A 6,826-nucleotide genomic window follows, 5' to 3' on the forward strand; every position below is an offset into this window, starting at 1 on the left:
TTCAGTTCTCTCTCCATGGTTTGTTGACATAGCAAACTATTTTGTGTCTGCACAGTTCCCACCGAATTTGTCTTCCAAAGAGAAAAGTAAGATTGTGAGGAAGAGCGCCCCATTCACTTGAATTGGGGACAACCTCTTCAAACTAGGCCTAGATCAAATTCTGACAATATGTGTTACGGAGGAGGAAGTCTTTGACATCCTTCTAACTGCCACGATGGGCCTTGTGGAGGTCACTTCGCAGCCAAGAGAACAACATTCAAGGTGGTACAAGCTAGTTATTATTGGCCCACTCTTCATCAAGATGCGAGAAGGTATACTAGTTAGTGTGATTGGTGCTAAAGGATGGGAAAACCTACTCGAAGGGATGAAATTCCTCTGCAACCTCAAGTTACTTTCAAGCCATTTGATAATTGAGGCATGGATTTCATTACACCTATTGACCCTCCATCCAAGAAAAAGCAGTACATCATTGTGTGCACTGACTACTTGACCAAGTGGGATGAATCCAAGGCAATCAAGGCAACAATAGAGGAGAAAGTGGCTGAGTTCTTAAGGGAAAATGTATTTTACAAGTTGGGTACCCTAGAGAACTGGTCACTAACCAAGGCAGCTAATGTACATCTCACATGATCAAAGACTTGTTAATCCAGCACAAGATCAAGTATAGAACCTCCACTCCCTATCACCCACAAGCTAATGGGCAAGTAGAGGTGACCAACAGAGTGTTCAAGGGCATTCTGACCAAAGTGGTTAGCAGCAACAGAAAATATTGGGCAGATAGATTAGTTGAGGCCTATTTTTCCTACAATACCACTTGGAAGACCACCACTGGATTCACACCCTATGAGTTGGTGTTGAGCCTCAAAACTACTCTTTCCATAACAACCCTTTTCATTCTTTTTCCTTGTTTTTCCATGAGAAAGATGCATTCTCATCACCAATGACCAGTATATACCATCCTAAGGAGGAAATCTAGTGATTTACATATTATGATTTTATGTTTTGTTGTTTGAATAATTTTTTGTATATTAGCTATGGAACGCAGCCTATTCTGTAGCTAATCGGTTGTTCCGCAGCTACCTTCATGCTTTAACAGGTTCCAGGTGTCAGAAGGAGAAACTAACTACATGGGAAACTTGGAAATCATTGTGACATGGACCCTATCCTATTCACCTAGCCCAGGTCGACAAGGAAGATGGTATAAGACTATGGTATATGTAGAAGTCAAACGTAGAGACTGAAGGTAGGAGGACTCTGTTTCGTGGTTAACCAACACATTTCACAGTGGTGGGAAGCATTATCTTAAATAATTACCTGAACCTACGGACTCCCACAACCACCTGTGCAAACTGAATCTAATAGCCACCATCTTGGATTTATGTCTCTAGCAACTAAGGAAGAAACTTCGTGTACCTGTCTTCTACGTGTTTTTGGCTGTAGCATATTTTTGGCTGTAGGAGTGATAGTGATAGCTTTATTGTGATATCAAATTCTTAACTTTGTAATTTCTGGGCATTTTGTGTCCCTATTGTTAATATGAAGACCACAAGTTTTATGAGAATATGAAGGAGTTTGCTTGGAGTTTGATTGAGCAAGCATAGCCTAATTAGTTGCAGAGGGTCCCTGTACTGAAAAGGTTTCATTTCATGTTATTTTTCTTCTTCTTGTTAACTGTAAATACATCATTTTCTTTCACAGTGTTTATAGTAATTTTCTTGCTAACAATGTTTGTAATGCAGTTTCCATCATTTTCTTATTAATAGTGTTCGTAATTTAGAGTAGTTTCCATTTTCTTGATCTCTTTTTAAGTTTTTATCAGTAGTTAGAAGATGAAGTTCAGTAATGTAATCTAGTTTTCTTCATTCACTATTTTAATAGTCTTTAAATTCTCAATTAGAATGATCAATGCCATTTATTGTCTTTTCCATTTTATTTTTTTAAGTTTACTAACTCATGGTGTTAATGAATGTCTCTAAAAAACCCTTCAAGTTGATAATTCATCCTAAACTAAGTGGTTAAGCATTTCATTTATGCAATGAGTCTTTGTTGTATCTCTGTATTTGCTTTCTTTTAGATTAATGAAGTACATAATTTCTCAAATGTCATCCCAAGGAGACTTTCTCCCAAAATTGAGAGGCAGAGTAACTAAGTATTTCATTTAGTTTTATTTCTATAATTAGTTAGGCATCAGTTACAAATTCCACTTTCAATTCTTAAATCATGATTTGGAAATAATGGTAACACAGGAATAGAAACTCTGTTTTCATTTCTTGCTTAAGCTTTGCTTCCAAGTCTGTCTCAATTTTGTTTTCATCTCTTTCTTAAAAGCTCTGTTTTCATTTCTTAGATTTTGAGTAGTCCTTACAAAGGTTATATTCAAGTTGTTGGATAATTACATTGTAAATCATTAGGTGTCAAGAGACCAAAAACCCCCAAAAACAACATAAAACACAAAAACAACGAAGTAAGAAGGATTATCTAGCACAAACAGTGAACTACACTTCATCAGTTTACGATACCTAGATTGATAATTTATGTAGAGAAATTTAGGACACTAAATTGACAAAACAGTTGGTCTATGAGAAAAAGGCCCTATTATCCATTGAAATTGAGTACAATACATTAAGGATGGCAGCCCAACTAGATCTAGATCTCAGCAGTGCACAAAAAGAGATATTTCTCCAGCTGAATCAACTATATGAGTTTAGAATGCATGCCCTCCTACACACAGAGGTGACTCAAATTCAGAGGAAGATATAGCATGACAAGAACATCAAGGACAAGCAATTTCAAGAAGGTGATTGGGCTTTGTTATATGATTCTAGATATAAAGATTTTAAGGGCAAGTTAAGGAATAGATAGTTAGGGCCTTATGTCATAGAGAAATGTCATGATAATGGTTCAGTGCATATTAGAACCATTGATGCATAGCCCATTCCTTTAATTGTTAATGGGCATAGATTGAAGGTTTAAAATGTAGGTTTTAACCCCGTACATAAATTACCTGCATACGAATTCTGAAACACATAAAATAAACAATGCGAGAGCATAAAACATAAAACACATATACACAGAGATTTTCCCCTGGATCCCAAAACAGGGACTACCAGCTTGATTTTCATTATGTTCCTTTCAATGCAAAAATAGATATTTATACATGTCGAAGCATCCAATACCATGGACCGAAAACCATTGCGTCCAAAACCATGGACCGAAAACCATCCCGTCCAAAAACATGTTCGAAAATCATGCACAAAACCATAGGTGGGTCCGTCCACCTAACATAGGGTCCAAAACCAAAATTTTCTGGGGCGTTGCCCCGGACACCATAAAGTGGGGTTATGGGTACACCTCAAACCCCGTATTAACTATGTGGAAAGAATATAACACAACCCAACATTCTACCACTTGTTGTTTTCTTTCCACAGGGGGGCCACAAGAGAGCTTAGTCATTTTTCTAGCCCTGAAACACCCATTGTCTCTCTACACCAAGAGAACTTCTCAGAGTTCACAGATTTTGTCAATGCATCTGCAGTATTCTTCAAAGTGTCCACCTTTACCAACAACACCTTTTTGTCTTCTATCATATCCCTCACAAAGTGATATTGAACACCAATGTGCTTTGTCTTTGAATGATATGCAGGGTTCTTTGCTAAGAAAATTTCACTTTGGCTGTCACAGTCTATCCTTATAGCTTCCTGTACTAACCCCATACTTGAACACAATCTCTGCAACCAAACTGCTTCCTTTCTTGCATGAGTGGATGCCATGTATTCTGCCTTTGTAGTTGATAGTGCCACTACAGATTGTTTCTTACTCATCCAACTGACTGCACCTCCAAATAGGTTAAACACATACCCACTTGTAGATCTTCTTTGATCCAGATCTCTAGCCTAGTCTGCATCAACAATGCCACGAATATCCTGTTAGCGTTTGAAATTTCACCTCAGGCTGAAAAGGCAAATCTCAAAGCTACATCAAACCATTCAGCCTCGTAGCTAGCCCTACGGGGCAGGAGAAGGCTCTCTCCGGTCAATCTCGGCAAATCTTCAATGAGATGAGATGACCAATCAAAGGTAACACTGATATTAGGCTAGTAAACTGGTTATAAAGGTTGATTTTGGGGTTTTTTGGGGTTTTTGGTGGCAAATTGAGGAGCTGCAATTTAGGGTGCGGGGATTGGACACAGTTTCTGCAGGGAAATCTTTGGGGCGAGGTAGGAACCTGTATTGATGCCTTTAAACTGAAATGAATGGTGAGGAATGAAAGGTGAGGAGCCAAAGAGAGCAAACAATGGATTTGAATTCTCTTTAGACAGCAAAAAACATAGAAATTAAACAAATTTGAAAGCAGAGCATGGCAAGCATGAATTCTAACTTTATCACTTCATTTGTTTAATATGCAACAGTATAGAAAGGAAATGAATCACATAACAAAGCTTACAATAACATGAAGAGACACACCATCAACACAATGAGTCCATAAGAATCCCAAAGATGACTGCAAAACCCTGGTCTTCCTTAGCCAAAAATTGCAGAGATACAATGAAAATATACAATGATAGCTTCTCCCTCAAGAGTCCAACCATCCAACCCCTGAAAATGATTAAGAAAATACATAATATATGCAAGCCAACCTCTTCCCTTGCCTCTAGGGGTCGAGCTCACTATCCTAGGAGCTGTTTGAACAACTTCTAAACTAAGCACTACAAAATAGGCAGTCAAAACAACTTGCCTCTATAAACTTGGAAACCAGTTCATACAGTCAATTTTACCCTTTCACATGAGAGAAACTTCTAGAAGAGTAAAACAAGGGTAAAAGTATCCAAAAAGTGCCACAAGTACATTCAAAAGGACTACCATCGACCTCAGCAAGTCAAACTGGAGCTAAACTGCAAATTCTGGGCTGAATTGGTCAAATCTGGCAAAGTTCCCTCAACGGGTCGCGCACATCCAGCTCAACGGGTCGCGCACTTTGGAGCCCTGTTTGGAGGCCTTCCCGGTGTCAGAATGAGGTGCAGGATACCTCGTTTGAAAGCTATCTGAGTCTAATTTTCAACCCAACTGGAATTTTTGGATTTGGAGGTTATTTGCCCAGTCAAAGGTCAATTCTCCCAAGACTACTTCTGCAGCTCAAAAAAGGGGCAGAAAGTCAAAATTTGACTGTATTTTGACCTTTTGGAGGCCCAAAACTCCATGAAAACTCAAGGTAATGGATGGGAATATGTAACTTTGCATGAAAAATCCATCAATGCTGAGTTTCCGCAAAACGGAGCTACGATGACAAAGGGTCTCACCGGGGGTGAGACCCGTTGAGAAGCCAAAACCTGTAAATTGCCCAAAAATGCCAAAAATGAGCCAAAACTTCCAAAAAAATTTGTGCTTGATGCTGTGAAGAGGCTATTGAGTGTCATGATGAGTGAGAGAAGCCTCGGCCAAGATGCGGAGTGGGTTGGCCTTCTTTTTCCTCTTAAGTGCCTCGGTCAACCTCCTTGGATCCGGTGATTGTAATTTTGGCATTTCTCTAAAACCATGACACCTGTGCAAAAAGTGAAGGAGTTTTTTCTTCTTTGGCATGTTATGGACAAAAACCTCTCTCAGTTTCCCAAAATGCATCTTTTATTGCTCTGAAACATCATTTGAGTGCAACTTTTCCCGATGTGTGAAACAAGGAATTTTGTCGAAATGGAGCAAAATGAAGGGGATAGGGGGCTTCTAAATTCTTGGGGAAATTTTTGGGAGTGGGGAGGGATGTTAGGAAGCAGGGGAAAATGGAATCTCAGAGATTGAGTGAGGGGAAGGGGTCCAAAAGGGAAAAACACTGGCCAAACCTAGAAAATTGCCAGGTTGTAGCTAGAAACTAGTGTTTGTGCAAAAATGAGGAATTTGGCGGATCTAAGGGATGGGAAGTGTTTGATAAGGTACTTTAAGGATAGGGGAAGGTGTATGAACATCAGGAAACAATGTTTGCCGATGATTTGACCGTCCAAGAGAAATTGGCTTTCAAAACCCTAGGAGAGGGAAATGACCTTGCCAAGGCACAACTGAAGCATGAACAAGATGTAAAATGACTCATTAGACACTGACATGACAATGACAACCCTATGAATGATGATAGACTCAGCTGAATGGTGACATGGACCAACATTTTGACAACTTTAGAAGGAGTTAAAGCAAACCCTAGACCTAACGCCTAGTGACCAAATTTTGCTTGAAAACTCTTTGAAATGACAAAATTTGACTTGGAAACTCTGAGACCACTTTGTAAGAGCATATTTGATCACTGGAGGAAGGCTGGGAAGACTGACACTAACATTGGCTCCAATGGGGATGGTAGCTCCTTGGAGGTGCCAAGAACCTTAGACATCTGGGAGAGCAGACCAGTGCTTGCAACCATTGGGCGATGGAGTCATTATTTCGGCAAACGACACAAGACTTTGACTCATTTATTGAATGAAAACTTGACTGAAAACTGACTGAAACTTAACTGGAACTTGACTCAAACCGACTCGATGGCAAACTGAACTAACTTGAAAAACTCACTCAACAGAGCAAACACAAATGACTCATGACTAACTTAACTAAAACAAGAGAAGGGCAGCAGTCCATCGAGATGTGAAATCATGATGACAACCACCGGTGTTTCTTACAAGACTATATACATCAAACTATATCAAAATGCCAATGCAACCAATCAAGAAGATGGCTTCTTAACTGATTCTTCCTATCAGAACTTCTGGTCAACAGTACAAACTTATCACTGGGCATCCAAAAACATAGTTGACCATATTCTCCTTCATCACTGAACACAACAATAATCACTTTCA

Source organism: Pinus tabuliformis, chromosome 3_1 (genome assembly GCF_031772625.1).
Source record: "Pinus tabuliformis cultivar Carrire ecotype Pingquan chromosome 3_1, CPIR1, whole genome shotgun sequence".
NCBI lineage: Eukaryota > Viridiplantae > Streptophyta > Pinopsida > Pinales > Pinaceae > Pinus > Pinus tabuliformis.